Below are 15,276 nucleotides of genomic sequence, written 5' to 3'. Positions count from 1 at the left end.
TGGATTAGAGAGCAAAAATATCTCATACCGTGATTGTCTGGAAGGGTTGAGAAACTTTCCTCCCTCAGTCCCTAGAATCTGGGGAACTCCATGTGGGGTGTGTACTTCCATGTCCGCACCCATGACTATCTTCTGGGCTTCTTCGACAACCACTGCTGTGGCTGCCACAGCCCGAAGACAGGCTGGCCACCTGAGTGCAACTGGATCTAGAACCTTTGAGTAATATCCCATGGGTCTCCAAGTTGGGCCTGATGGCTGCGTCAGCACCCCTGATGCAACCCCTCGATTCTCATGAACATACAGTCGATATGGCTTTTTATTATTTGGGATGGCCAGGGCAGGGGGCTGGGTTAATGCTGCCTTAAGCAAATCAAAGGCATGCTGCATTTCTTTAGCCCATTTCCATTCAGTGAGACTCTCCTTAGTCAGGGAGTCATACAGTGGTCTAGCCTTCCCACCGTAATCTGGTATCCATAGTCGACAGAACCCAGTTAGCCCTAGGAATGCCCGCAGTTCCTTGGGTGACTTAGGTGAGGTTAGACCTTGGATTGCCTGTATGCGAGCCGCACTCAGGGCTCTGACTCCTTTTGAGAGCTTATATCCCAAAAATGTAACTTGAGGCTGACATATTTGGGCTTTCTCTCTAGAGACCTTATATCCTTTTTCCCCTAGGGTGTTTAGCAGTGATCTGGTGGCTTCCTCGCAGAGTTGGAAATTTGGGCTTGCAACTAGCAGGTCATCCACATACTGGAGGAGAGTCACTGCGGGGTGTGATCCCTTCCACTCCAAGTCCTTCTGAAGGGCAAGTCCGAAAATATGGGGGGCTGCTATGAATCCTTGTGGGAGAACTGTCCACATGAGCTGGGCTTTATGGAAAGTATCTGGGTCCTCCCATTCAAAAGCAAACAATTTTTGACTCTCTCGGTGAAGGGGAATGGAGAAGAAAGCATCTTTCAAATCTAGCACTGAAAATATTTCAGCTTCCCCCGGTACTTGTGTCAAAATCGGGTGTGGGTTCGGGACTACAGGGTGGTCTGAAAGGACCTTCTTATTTACTGCTCGCAGGTCTTGGACCAGTCTGTATGAGACCCCATCTGCCTTCGGCACTCCAAGAATGGGGGTATTATATGGTGAGGACCCTTCCACTAGCCATCCGTACTTCTTGTATTTCTCTATTAGTGGCTTGAGTCCAACTCTGGCTGCTCGGCTGAGTGGATACTGCTTTACCCGAATGGGCCCCTCCCCATCCTTGAGTATGATCCTTACTGGGGAGACCGACTTAGCTCGCGCAGGGATTCCATCAGCCCATACTGAAGGGTCTACTCCAGTCATGTGATTTTCAGAACTTACTACAGGGCGTCGGTCCTCCAGGAGAGCCATCTGATAGTTCGAGCTCTGCTTGACAGGTAACTGGACCACCATCTGGTTGTCTCTGAAAAATCTCAGCTTGCAGTTTTGTGAGTAGGTCCTGCCCAAGTAGTGCAACCGGGCAACTTGGAGAATATACAAAGGAGTGCTCAAGCAAATGGTCCCCCACTTTGGTGAGGAGTGGCTTACAAACGGGGAGTCGGGATTGCGTTCCCTCAATCCCTTCCACAAGAACATGCTGTTCACTAGCTCTTGCACAGGGGGGGTTTTCTGGAATCATTGAAAATGTAGCCCCAGTATCCACCAAGGCTTCAAAGCTTTTGCCACCAACCCTAATGGTTACCATGGGATCTTCTCGGGCTCCAACCCGAAGGGTAGTGGTCTTAGATCCCCATCCCCTTCATTCTGTGTCCTCACCCTTTTCCTCTGCCCGCATGAGGTGACCTCTTGGTTCACCCTCTCTCTTCTCCTTCAACTTTGGGCATTCCCTCTTCCAGTGTCCTTTCTCCCTGCAGTAAGCACAAACGTCTGCTCCCACTCTCTCCTTTCCCTTTCTGCATCCCAGCCTTTCCAGGGTTACCTCCAGTTATAGCAGCTGCCAGTGCTGCCATCTGTCACTGAGCCTTTTTATCGTCCTTGTGCTCTTGTGCCTGCTCACGATTCCCATATACCTTATATGCAATTTCCACCAGCTCTGAAATCGGTTTTCCAGCACCTCCCTCAGTTTTCTGTAGCTTCTTACGAATATCAGCAGCGGATTGACCAATAAACATAAGATTTACCTTGCGTTGATTATCTGGGGCTTCTGGATCTAGGTCTGAAAAACTGCGGAACGCCTCATACAGCCTCCCAAGGAAAGCTGAGGGATCCTCTTCTTTTCCCTGTCTCACTTCATACAATATAGACAGATTAGTAACCCGAGGCACTGCCTTCCCCATTGCTTCCACTATAATCCCCAGATACCATGCACTCAGCTCTCTTCCTTCTGCGGTATGATTATCTCAGCTCAGTTCCTCAACAGGGCAGGTATCACGCAAGGTACGACCAGCAGCTCCCTCCGCTTCTACCCTGGCTGCTGCAATGTGCTCTGCTGTCCCCAACACTAATCTCCTCTCCTCCAGGGTCAGGAGGGTTTGGAGCATCATCTGGACATCAGCCCAAGTGGGTCGATGGGTTTGCCCAATGGATCGAAACAAGACCCTCATCTTTTCAGGGTCTTCACGAAAAGAGGGGCTCTGATTCTTCCAGTTAAATAAATCTGAAGTACTAAATGGGGTGTAGACAAAAGTTGCATTGCCCCCCTCTCCAATAACCTCTCGCATCGGGCAATTCAGCACCGGCTGTGATTCTACAGTCTTGCGCAAATAATAGCCCTTATTCCCTGATTCAGATGGGGCACTTGGCTGAGGCACACGGTCTGAATCATTAGGTATGCTTTGGTACGCCGGTGGTGGTTTCCCTGAGGGAGGGAGCAGTGGTGCAGAGGGACTGGATCCTGAGGAGGTGTCTGATTCATCCTCGCTACTTGTTAGGGTGACAGGAGAATGAGCCTAGTACTCGGTTAATTCAGGATCCCTCCCCCCCTCATCAGACTCAGGGAGTACAGGCAGTCCTCCTCGAGTCTTTCCTTTAACAACCATCACATGAGACTTTACTAAGCATTTCTTAATCCAAGGTGGCTGATTTTGAACCACCCTCAACCAACAATCTATATAAGGAAATTGATTCCAATGTCCATTCTGCATAACTATTTCATGGATAGCTATCACTTCTTTTACTACAAAGGATCCTTTTGGGGTCCAGTGGACCCCGAATGTTGGCCACTCGAGTTGACAAAACTTAATTAAATCATCCTTTTTCATCTTCACCCTATAATCTGCCTGCTTTGCAAATTTGCTAAAGTTCCATAAAACACAACCCAAAGGAGTACCTGAGTTTTCTACACAGGAGCTACCCACATTTTATTAATGCCCACAAAAGTGCACCCAACGCACAACAAATACCAAAAGATCCTAGTCACAGACCGTTCGCAAAAGTACATCTTAGGCACACCAAATACCGGGCCAAAAATCCCCCGGTACAAAACCAAATCGAACAAATCTTTGCCCCCAGATCCAGAAACCAAATTGGGCAAGGGAATTCGTATACTCACTCAGGTATCCCAGAGATCTCGATCAGAATGCCGGAATGTGTGTCTGGTGTCCTCAGAAACCAAAAATTTTGCACAGGCAGCCTTTAACCTCCCGAATACCCCGACTCACGTCTCAAGCCCCCTGGGCGAGCCCAAAAAGGCGGCTCGGTGCGCAGTCCCCATGGCGGCAGGGACGATCTTGTCACTGGGTTCCGGGGTGGTTCAGAAGACGTCCCATCTGGGGTGCCAATTGATGCATAAACTGCAGTTTGTTTCTCTGGAGGCTCGCAAAGAATCACAGACACACTGTCATCAGTCGGCACAAAAGGTTGTATTTGTTTGCAAACAAGGTCAGAGCAGAGTTAAGTACTCAGATTACTCTGACAAAGCATTGGTATTTGCAAGTGGAATTTATCTTCTCTCTCCTGGGCACGTGTGCAGAAACAGGAACTCTTACAGCTACTTCCGTTTCATACAAGCATACATGTAGTTACATCATTACATACATCGCATGTATAGTATAATTAGCTACTTAAGTATGCAGGGCGGAGAGGTAAATATGCATCAGCTAATTAAGCATGCTCAAAGACCACAACAGTTCACCAAAAGTTTACACTTCAAGGCTACAGATAATTGAATTTTGGCTCCTGCAATCCGCATGAGAAAGACTAAGGCAGGTGAGGGGGAAAGACTGCAATCAGCATAAGAAAGGCTGAGGCAGGACTGGGAAAGAAAGGAGTCTTTGGCAGTATTTCTTTCTTATCAGGTGCAAGATGCAAGCTGCGCATTTCTAACAATATTCTATTTCTAACACAAGGACCGAGCCCTGGGGACTCTGCTGCCCACTTCTCCCCAGGTCGAATATAATATGACCCGTCCACCACCACCCTCTGAATACAACCCTTCAGCCAATCTGCAGTCCATCTGACTGTGTAGGCATCAATGCCACAGTTGCCTAGTTTTTTAATGAGGATGGGGTGGGAGACAGTGTCAAAGGCCTTGCTGAAGTCCAGAAAGACTATGTCCACAGCGTCATCTGTATTCAGTGCTTTTGTGACCATCACGTTAGGGTGGACTCAGCACCCTCAGAATCTTGCCCACCACAACCTTGATGACAAATAAGTTGTATGGGAGGCTGCCTCTGTTCCCCTAGTTGACGGTACCGACGTTCCTGCCCCTACTCCGAAATGGGGTATCTCTATGTGCCCCGCCTTAAGGGCTATGCGTGCCTCCAGCCTCCCCTTCAGCACGCCCCAAGCCTCGCAGCAACCTATCTCACCGGCGTCCGGCTATTGCTGGCGCCCCCTGGGTCCGGCTCGCTACCGCCGCCCAAGTACTGGCGCCCTTGGGCCTGGCTTGCTACCGCCGCCCTAATACCGGCGCCCTTGCTGGCATTCCTCACCTGCTTGCTCTCTCTCTTTCTCTTTCTCTGCCCCGCTCTGGGGCCTTGCCCTCGCTGGGGCCGACACCACGCGCCTCGCACTCTTGGGGCTCAGGTGGCCGCAGCCATGCCTGGCCCCCTTGACCCTTCTCTGGGTCTTCTGCCTTCTGGGCAACCACCACACCTCTCTCTGGCCCACACTGGGCCTCTCCGGCGCAACTGTAGTGCCCTGCTGGCACTGTGCCTCTACTGGGCACTGGGGACCCCCAAGCTGCTGGGGAGCTCCCCTGAGGCCTCCTCGCTCCCCTACAGCCTCACCCAGTCCTCCGGTTTAACTGTAACAAACTCAAGCCCGATGGCTGCAACCCAAACAATAGAGCCTCCTGCTCATAACAAACTCCAAGCCCGTCTGGGGCTTGTAACCCTACCTCACTTTAGAGTATCGTGGTTCCCCACATCATCGCAGCCAGCCAGCACAACAAGGCAGCAACCGCTGACTCCAGCCGCTCAGCTCAGCCGCAGAGCTCTCGCTCCTGTGGCCACCAGAGGAGAACTGCTAGTCAGGCTCCGGCCTGGGCTGTTTATAAAGGCCCAGCCCTGCCCGCTTCTGGCCACCTGACCCGCCTGGTTGCCCTGGCAACCGGCACCTGAGCTGCCCGGCTGATTGGCAGCTCAGTTCCTTTTGCTTCCAAGGCACAGGACTCCTTGGTGCTCCTGTGACACACCCCCACCCCAAGTTACACTACCTGGCACAGGACACCTCCGTGCTCCTGTGACAAGTTTCCCTATGATTGAGGTAAGACTGATGGGCCTATAGTTGCCCGGGTCCTCCCTCCTCCCTTTTTTAAAGCTGGGGACCACGTTGGCTATCTTCCAATCATCTGGCATCTGGCACGAACACCACGAGTGCTCGTAAAGCCGTGCCAAGGGCCCTGCAATAACCCCTGCTAGCTCTCTCAACACCCTGGTGTGGAGAGCATCTGGACCCGCTGATTTGAACATGTCCAGCCCCTCCAGAAGCTCTCTAACCCGGTCCTCCCCAACCTGAGGTCTGGAGGCGTTCCCCTCGAGTCCATCTTGCATGACGGTGTGGAAGTCCCAGTCCCTGCCCAAGAAAATGGAGGTGAAGAATTGGTTAAAGAGGTCTGCTTTCTCCTCTGGCGCAACCACCAGATTGCCCGGAGAATCTTGCAGGGGCCCAACATTTCCCAGTGCTTTCTTCATCCTCCCTATACATTTAAAAAAGGACTTTTTGTTATCTTTGATTTTGGGCACTCGTCCTAGCTCTTTGTCTGCCTTAGCTTCCCTGACAGCCCCCTGACAAGCCTGAGCAAAGGGGGTATACTCCTCTTTGGAGATAGCACCCCCCCCCTCCACCGGGTGTATGCCGCCTTTTTTGGCAATCAGGCATTCCCGGATGCCCTTGGTGAGCCAGGGGGGCTTTTGGGCACGCCTTCCCTCCTTGCTTTTTGTTGGGATGGTCACCTCTTGGGCCCTGAGTATCGCCTCCTTAAGGAACAACCACTCATATTGGGCACTGAGCTCCCCTGCTCTCGAACCCCAGCACCTCTCCCACTAATCTCCTCAACTCATTGAAGTTGGCCGTCTTGAAGTCTAGGGCTACCGCCTTGCTGGAGGCCCTTGACAACCTGCACTGGATGGTGAATTCCAGCAAGCAATGATTGCTATCACCCAGGTGGTCAAGGACCTGGAGGCTCCTTACCAGGTCATCGCCTGTGGCTAGGACCAAGTCCAACAGGGCATTTCCTCTGGTGGTACTGTGCACCTCTTGAATTAAGTGGAGGTCCTGTATCTCAGCCAGGAACCTCCTGGAACAGTCCGACCTGGCTGACTGTTCCTCCCAGCAGATGTCCGGGTAATTTAAATCACCCATGACAACTACATCCCTTGCCTTAAGTGCCTCTGCAAACTGGCCCAAAAATTCCTGGTCCAGCTCCTCCCCTTAGTTGGGGGGTCTGTAGTAGACCCCCACCATTAGATCCCTCTCCCCACGGCCCCTTTGTGTCTTGACCCAGAGTACTTCAGCTTGCCCCTCTGACTCCATTTTGCTGGCAGAGGATGTGTATTGCTCATACAGAGAATAAGGGTGAGTCCTGGCTATGCCTGTATTGCTCTGGGTTGGAAGAAAACTTTGTTTCTTTTTTGTCACAGGCCAGCTGGGTACTGTGGGTATATCAATTTAGCCAGTCGGCTGTTTGGTTCAGAATGGAGGAGGGAGTTGAGAGTAAACCAATGGCAACTTTATTATAGCTTACACACACACACAGGGAGAAGAGCTCGACCAGGAATTCTTAGGTCAGCTCAGAGAGGCAGTGAGGGCTAAGGATGTGGTCATCATGGGGGACCTGAACTTCCCAGACATCTGCTGGGAAGAGCAGTCAGCCAAGTCTGACCGCTCACGTCGGTTCTTAGCCAGAGTGCAGGACCTCCATCTAACCCAGGAGGTGCACAGCCCCACCAGGGGAGACGCCTTGTTGGACCTGGTGCTGGCCACGGGTGACGACCTGGTGAGGGGGCTGCGGGTGATGGGCCACCTGGGAGACAGTGATCATCGCTTGCTGGAATTCACCATCCAGCGTAAGGTGGCAAAGGGCTGCAGCAAGGCAACAGCCCTAGACTTTAGGAGGGCTGACTTCAACAAGCTAAGGAGGATCGTTGGGGAAGCGCTGAGGACCCAGAGGGGAAGGGAGCCAGATGTCCAAGGTGAGTGGTTGCTCCTTAAGGAGACGATCCTCCATGCCCAAAGGGAGGTAATCCCAACAAGGGTCAAAGGGAGCAGGAGGGCACATAAACCCCCATGGCTCACTAGGAGCATCCGGGAATGTCTCCTTGCTAAAAGGGAGGCATACACCCAATGGAGGGATGGGGTCATCACCAAGAAGGACTATGTTACAGTCACCCGAGGATGTAGGGGGGCAGTCAGGAAGGCCAAGGCAGAGATGGAGATAGGACTAGCTTCCCGGATTAAGGACAATAAGAAGTCCTTCTTCAAATACATAGGGGGTAAAAAGAGGGTCCCGGGTAATGTGGGGCCCCTGCAGGACACGATGGGCAACTTAGTCGTCATGCCAGATGACAAAGCTAACATATTTAACGATTTCTTTGCCTCTGTCTTCCTAAGTAGGGACCAGTTCAGCCACCTCCCTGCTGGGCCCCCCTCGGGCCCCGGGAGAGACTCGCCTGGGCCAGGGGTTAGCGAGGAGTTAGTTAGGGTACTTCTGGAGAGGCTGGACGTGTTCAAGTCCGCTTGTCCGGACGATCTTCACCCTAGGGTTCTACAGGAACTGGCCGAGGTCATTGCGGGACCCCTGGCGCGGCTCTATGAGCACTCGTGGTGCTCTGGTGAGGTGCCGGAGGACTGGAAGAGGGCCAATGTGGTCCCTATCTTCAAAAAGGGAAAACAAGAGGACCCGGGAAATTACAGGCCAGTTAGTCTTACCTCAATCCCGGGTAAGCTCTTTGAAAAAATTATCCTGGCACACATCCAGGAGGGCCTTGCGGGGGAATGCATGCTCAGGGGCAACCAACATGGGTTCATCAGTGGCAGGTCTTGTCAGACCAACCTGGTGGCCTTTTAGGATCAGGTCACCAAATCATTAGACGCAGGAGTTGCTGTGGATGTAGTCTTTCTGGACTTCCGGAAGGCTTTTGACACTGTCTCTCACCCTGTCCTCATCAAAAAGCTGGGAGACTGTGGTGTCAATGCCCACACAGTCAATGGGTCGCTAACTGGTTGGAGGGCCGCACCCAGAGGGTGGTAGTGGATGGGTTCTTCTCGACCTGGAAGGACGTGGGCAGTGGGGTTCCGCAGGGCTCGGTCCTCGGGCCCGCACTGTTCAACATCTTCATCAGTGACTTGGATGAGGGGGTAGAAAGCACCCTGTTCAAGTTTGCTGATGACACTAAGATATGGGGGGATGTGGGTGCACTAGAAGGGTGCAATAGGCTACAAGCTGACCTTGACAGGTTGCAATGGTGGGCGGATGAGAATAGGATAGGGTTTAACACTGATAAGTGCAAGGTGTTGCACATGGGGAGGAAGAACCAGCACCACACTTACAGGTTGGGGAACTCCCCTCTTGCCAGCACGGAGACAGAAAAGGATCTTGGAATCGTCATTGACTCCACGATGAACATGGGCCGGCAGTGTGGGGAGGCAGTCAAGAAGGCCAACCGTACCCTGTCATGCATCCACAGATGCATCTCGAGCAGGTCCAGGGAGGTGATCCTCCCCCTCTATGCGGCACTGGTCAGGCCGCAGCTGGAGTACTGCGTCCAGTTCTGGGCGTCACACTTCAAGAGGGACGTGGACGATATGGAAAGAGTCCAGAGGAGGGCCACTCGTATGATCAGGGGTCAGCAGGGCAGGCCTTATGAGGAGAGGCTACGGGACCTGAACCTGTTTAGCCTCCACAAGAGAAGGTTAAGGGGGGACCTTGTGGCCTGCTACAAACTGGTCAGGGGGGATCAGCAGGTATTGGGGGAGTCCCTGTTCCCCCGTGCGCTGTCAGGAGTGACCAGGAATAACGGTCACAAGCTGGCGGAGGGTAGGTTTAGATTAGATATTAGGAGGCACTACTTCACAGTCAGGGTGGCTAGGGCCTGGAACCAGCTTCCAGGGGAAGTGGTGCAGGCTCCTAGCCTGGGGATTTTTAAAAGGAAGTTAGATGAGCACCTTGCCGGGGTCATCTGACCCCGGTGCTCTTTCCTGCCAAGGCAGGGGGTCGGACTAGATGATCTACCTAGGTCCCTTCCGACTCTAGCTACTATGAAACTATGAAACAAGAATTAACAGAAAAATAAATGCAATAAACAGATAATGCAATATTAAAAATCTAATAGTAAATAATAACAGATAATAACGACAGATAAACAGATCAATGCGTCGCAGGCCAGCTAGGCACTGCGAGAATATGAGCCCCTGGGCTGTTTAAAACAACAAATAGACAGACATGGAGTGGCAACTTATCAGCAGCCCCTCAATGCCAGGCACGTGCCAGGTGATTCCAGCAAAGTCAGGCGTCCCTGATCAACACTGTCCAAAGGATTACCGGGGAGGTCCCTTGATCAGTATCCAATCCTCACTCACACCGGGAGTCCAGAGTCTGGGCGTGGAACAGCAATTTCCATCTTGTTCCCTCTTTTTTCCTGTTGGTCACCTGATGCACGTGCTTTTTATACCTAGTTTTATGCTAATCTGCTGGCCTTAGGGTCATTGCCAGTCTTGTTTTATAGCTATTACCCTATGGAATTAAAAGGTGTTAAAATTATTATAAAAGGTTACTACCCAGACTTGGGTTTATCCAATAAGCAAATTGCAACACAGCATCTTCAGGTCTAAAATTAACATTACCCTGCCTAAATCCAGCCCCTTCAGAACTGTCTGACTATGCTTTTTTGAGATATCCAGCACATTCCAGGAAAGGACAAGCTAGACAGTTGAATCCAGTTTTTATCATCATCAGGACTCAATTCTGAGCAAGAAAGAACTATTAGCTCAGCTAATTTCACAGCTATAGCTTTGTTTTTGAGGCCTAGTCAGTTCCACAAACAATTACAAGTTACATTTGCAGGTTACAAAAATGTAAGCTTTATATTAGACAAAAGTTCCAAATGCCTCCAAGAAGCACATATTTATTGCTTATTAATTTATTTGGTTCTGGCCATCACACTTTTTCTGAGCTTCTGTCACCCTCTAGTGGCCAATTCATTCCTGCCTAAAGAACTACACCAATTAGCTCGGGTATGTGACCTCTTTATTGAAGTTGGGGGCATGTTTTTCAACTAAAATGTGCGTTTGCCAAACAGAGGAGTGTCAGGGAAGCTGCAGAAATATTCATTAATCCAGGTCAAATTTTGACACAAAATAGTTTTAGCCAAAAGAGCAGGGGAATGGGATTTTTAAAGTGCCAAACATACAGCTTTGGACAATTCCCTTGCAATTTCCCAGTTGGTCTAATAAAAGGTATCGTTTTGGAACAAAGAGTTCCAGTTTTTTTAATGTCAACTTGTCTCAGACCAACATGGCTACCATATACACCCCTGAAATATACAGCTTTAATGTTTTCAAAGCAAAGATTTCATTTAGGAAATGGCAAACCATTTTGTTCTGGTTTTTTTGTCATTTTAAAAACACAATGTTGACTATTCATTTTGAAATGCTTTTTTTTGGGTCTAAAATGGATCTAAATTAAAAGGAAAAGGAAGGGTTAAGTAACCTGAAAATTAAACATGGCCTTCAAAATAAACCTGACAAATGAGACTTTTCAGATTCACTTGAACAGAATTTTTTCATTTGGTTGAAAAATCCCCCCCAAATATTTTTAAACACATTTTTTGGTTTAGTTGCTGAATCCACTTGTCTGATTTCATCAACTTGGAGTCTAATCACCACACTTATGATTATGAATTTTCCCAATTTCTTGAAAAATCCACTGTGACAGCTAAAATTATGTCTGTGTGATGAAAGTGCTTGCTAAAAGCTCTGTAAAAATTAGACCAAGTGTTTTTCTGTCATTTGTTCAAATATTAAGCTATTTGCTGTTTTTCAAAGCCCAAATTAAAGTCAAAGATGTAGTAGGGCCTTGTAGGTAGTAAAGCCTAACAAATTTAACAAAGCCTTGTAAAAGTAGTAGGCCCTGTGGCGTAATAAAAAGTAACCTTATCAAAAGAATGCAAGGCTTGTACTGCTACTGGTCAGTCCTAAAAATAATTATAATAGAAGAATCTAGATGGCTGTAAGTTATCAGCATAGTTCAGAAGTTACAAATTGGCTAGCACATCTGGAAATCATTTAAAAAAAAAGATGCAGCTCTTTGAAAGAAACTACTAATTAGTTGCTGACCTAAATCAGTAGGCCAGTGGAGTTCAAGGAGCCCAAGAACTAAATACCAGGGTCCTTCCCGGGACCCTTTGGACAGTGGTAATGAAAGATGCCTGACTTTGCTAAAATAACTTGTCATACATCAGGCTTCAGAGGGGACTGCCAATAACTTACCAACACAAATTATTATTGTCTGTCATTGTTTATCTTATTATACTATATGTAGTTATGTTTTTGTTAAGCTTTCTTATCTGTCTGTTTTTTAATGAGAATGGGATGAGAGACAGTGTCGAAGGCCTTCCTTAAGTCCAGAAAGACTATGTCCACTGCTACCCATGCATCTAAGGATTTGGTGACCTGGTCATAGAAGGCCACCAGTTTGGTCTGACAGGACCTGCCTCTAATGAACCCGTGTTGATTGCCCCTAAGCATAACCTCCCCCGCTGGCCCCTCTTGCATATGCGCCAGGATAATTCTGTCAAAAAGCTTACCCAGGATCGAGGTAAGACATTTCAACTGCTTCCTCACACACTCCTAGTCAGGGGTAGGCAATTATTTCAGCTTCCAGGCCACTTAATGTGTTTTAGTGAGCTATTGAGGGCCACACACACAAAATCTTTCAGAAGATATCATTTTAACACATTATAATTTTAAAAAATCATATAGTAAAATCAAACATCTACTATAACATATTTTAATTTTATTTCAAAAATAATTTTTGTCCTGATTTATGTTTTTTTGAGGAGTGTACATAGAGGTGACTGCATAATAGCTCAAAATAAAGCCTAACTCTTATGTATTGTATGTGCAGGATGTGGAGGGAGATGAGTGAAGTGTGGGAAGCGGTGGGATGGTGGGCGTGGGGCAGTTTGTGTGTGTGGGATTTGTATGTGTGTTTTGGGGGCCACCCACACGCTAGGCCCCAGAAGCCAGCTAGAAATGGGGGGAGGGAGGAGGGCTGGGGTAGCAGGAAGCGTGTGCCAACACAACTCACCTGGGTGGTGCAGGTGTGGTCTCCCCCCAACCCCAATCTGGCCTGCAGCTGCCCCCATGGTGCTCTGCATGGGGCTGAGCCCCACCTATTCCAACCTGGGGCAGCCTGTCCTGTGCTCTTGCCTGCACCTGCCCTGTGCCCGCTGACAGCACCGCCCTGGTCCCAGCCAGTGCTGCTGCTGCAGTGGCCTAGGTACTGCTTGGTTTCCCCCCACCTCTAGCAGCTCCTCCTTTTCCTTCCTTCTGCTGTGCCACTTTGGGCAGCATGTAGCACGGGGAAGTGGTGGCAGCTGTGGGGATATATGCTGGGCACCACACCCAGCTACGTGGAGGGGAAGCTGCAGCCAAGTGTCTCCTGCCCCAGCATGTGGGGCTCCAGCTCCTGACTACCTTCTACCCACTTAACCCACACAGCATGGTGAATATGGGAGTATAGCAGCTGTTTTGGTAAACATGTACCAGGCATACACACGCAATGCCCTGTCCACTGCAGCTGGTGTTGCATAATCAACACTTCTATACTGGTGGTGGTAGAATTGATAAGGACACTGAAGATATTTGCACTTTATGACAAGGATCTTCCAGAGGTAGCATTCTTGATGGCATTCCAGACTTTTCAGCTGGTCCCTGTAGTCACCCAAGCTTCACAGCCATAAAAAAAAGAGTAGGATTACCACAGCTTTATATAGCAGGAGCTTTGTTCAAGTCCTGATGTCTCACTGAACACAGGATGATTCAGTCTTCTGAAGGCAGAGCTGGCACGTTGAATCCTATACTGGATTTCCTCATCGATGTTGACCTTCTTTGAAAGATGGCTGCAGAAGTATGCAGTTCCTGTGTGTCAGTGTGGATCTTTGTCAGGGGAGTTGATTGGCCTGGAGCAGGCTGGTGAAGCACCTTTGTTTTTCCAATGTTAAGGGTCAGTCCCAGTCAACAGTATGCTTGAGAGAAACAATCAAGGCTCGTTGGTAGGTCCTCCTCAGTGTGTGCAATGACAGCACAATCATCAGCATACTGAAGTTCCACGACTGAAGTCAGTGTAACTTACACTTCGGCATGGAGGTGAGAGAGATTGAAAAGGTTCCCATCCGTTTTGTATTTGATGCCGAAGTCATGTGGCAGACAGTCACAGACGAGCATCTTGATGACTGCATGAAAGATTGAAAACAGAATTGGTGTGATGATGCAGCCCTGCTTGATGCCAGTTCAAATGGCAAAGGGCTCCATGGCAGAGCCACTGCTTAAGATGAAGGCTGTCATCTGGTCATGAAGGAGTCCTAGGATGGTGATAAATTTCCCTGCTCCGCCAAAATTTGATAAGATCTTCTATAGAGCCTCACAATTAACAAAGCTGAAGGCTTTGGATATATTGAACAATACAGTTCCTGGTGTTGCTCTCAACATTTTTCCTGGATCTGCTGTATTGCAAAAATCATGTCCATGGTGCTTCTTGATGGCCTGAAGCCACAATGAGACTTGGGAAGGATTTTTCTTGGCAAGAAGGAGCAGTTGGTTCAGCAGAATTTGAGTAAGGATCTTCTCAGTGATGGAGAGGAGGGCAATACCTCAAAAGTTTCCACAGTCAAACTTATCTCCCTTTCTAAAAATGGTGACAATATTGGCATTTCTTTGATCAGTGGGAATTTCCTCAGTGTTCCAAATTTTAAGAAACAGTGCGTGGAACTCATTGGTAATGGTTTCCCTATCAACTTTAAAGACCTGGGCTGGTATGCCAGCAGGGCCAGATGCCTTGTTGATACTTTGTTGAATCCTGATTAATGTATTACTAAATGTGTGTCAAAGAATTCAGGTAAACGTAGGAAAGTTCAGTTTATCAAAGGTAATCTAAGGAGTCTGTATTCTCAGGTATCAAGCACTGCTGTGATGAGAACAGCAAGGACACCTCACCGACAGCCTGATGTTCCTTTTCACTTGCATTGCTTTCAGAATCCTGTGCTGGTCTGTGGAGGGGTATGGATGATGAGTGGCTCTTCAAGGCCAGCAGTTACCAAATGAATGGGAGTGGGACCAGGAAATGAAGAGCAGCAGGTTTGGGGTACAACTAAGACAGCAAACAAATTGCAGTTTGAATTATCCCTCATTCTTGCAAAGAGCTAAGTGAAGTAGATTTAAGATTCTACAGAACTGAGCCTTAAAAACTGTAGAAACTAGCAAGTTGGCTTTGAAAAGCATTGACAAAAGAAATCTGTAAAAGACCTGGCTCTGCGCAGGAAACATAGACCAATCCAGCTCTTAAGCTCTGCTTTTCTACCAAGGATGAACCTCATCCTCAGGGTACATTTCTGAGCCTGCCAGAAGATGAGCTTCCTACTGAACTGATAGGGACTTGTAGGATGAGGAAATCCACAGAAATTCATCTTGGACTCCCCGTTGCTGAATCATAAAATTACAGGAGTGAAAGGGACCTCCAGGGTTATTCGGGCCAATTCTCTGCAAAAAATGCCCCAAACCAATATCTGGAAAGAAGAAAAGGAAAGGAATAAAGGAAGAGGAGCCACGCACAGGACTGCCCAATTTCAAACCCACCAAACATTGATT

The sequence above is a fragment of the Crocodylus siamensis genome, chromosome 7 (genome assembly GCF_052110815.1).
Source record: "Crocodylus siamensis isolate JL-2025a chromosome 7, ASM5211081v1, whole genome shotgun sequence".
Classification (NCBI taxonomy): Eukaryota; Metazoa; Chordata; order Crocodylia; family Crocodylidae; genus Crocodylus; species Crocodylus siamensis.
Note: the sequence above shows the minus strand (reverse complement) of the source record.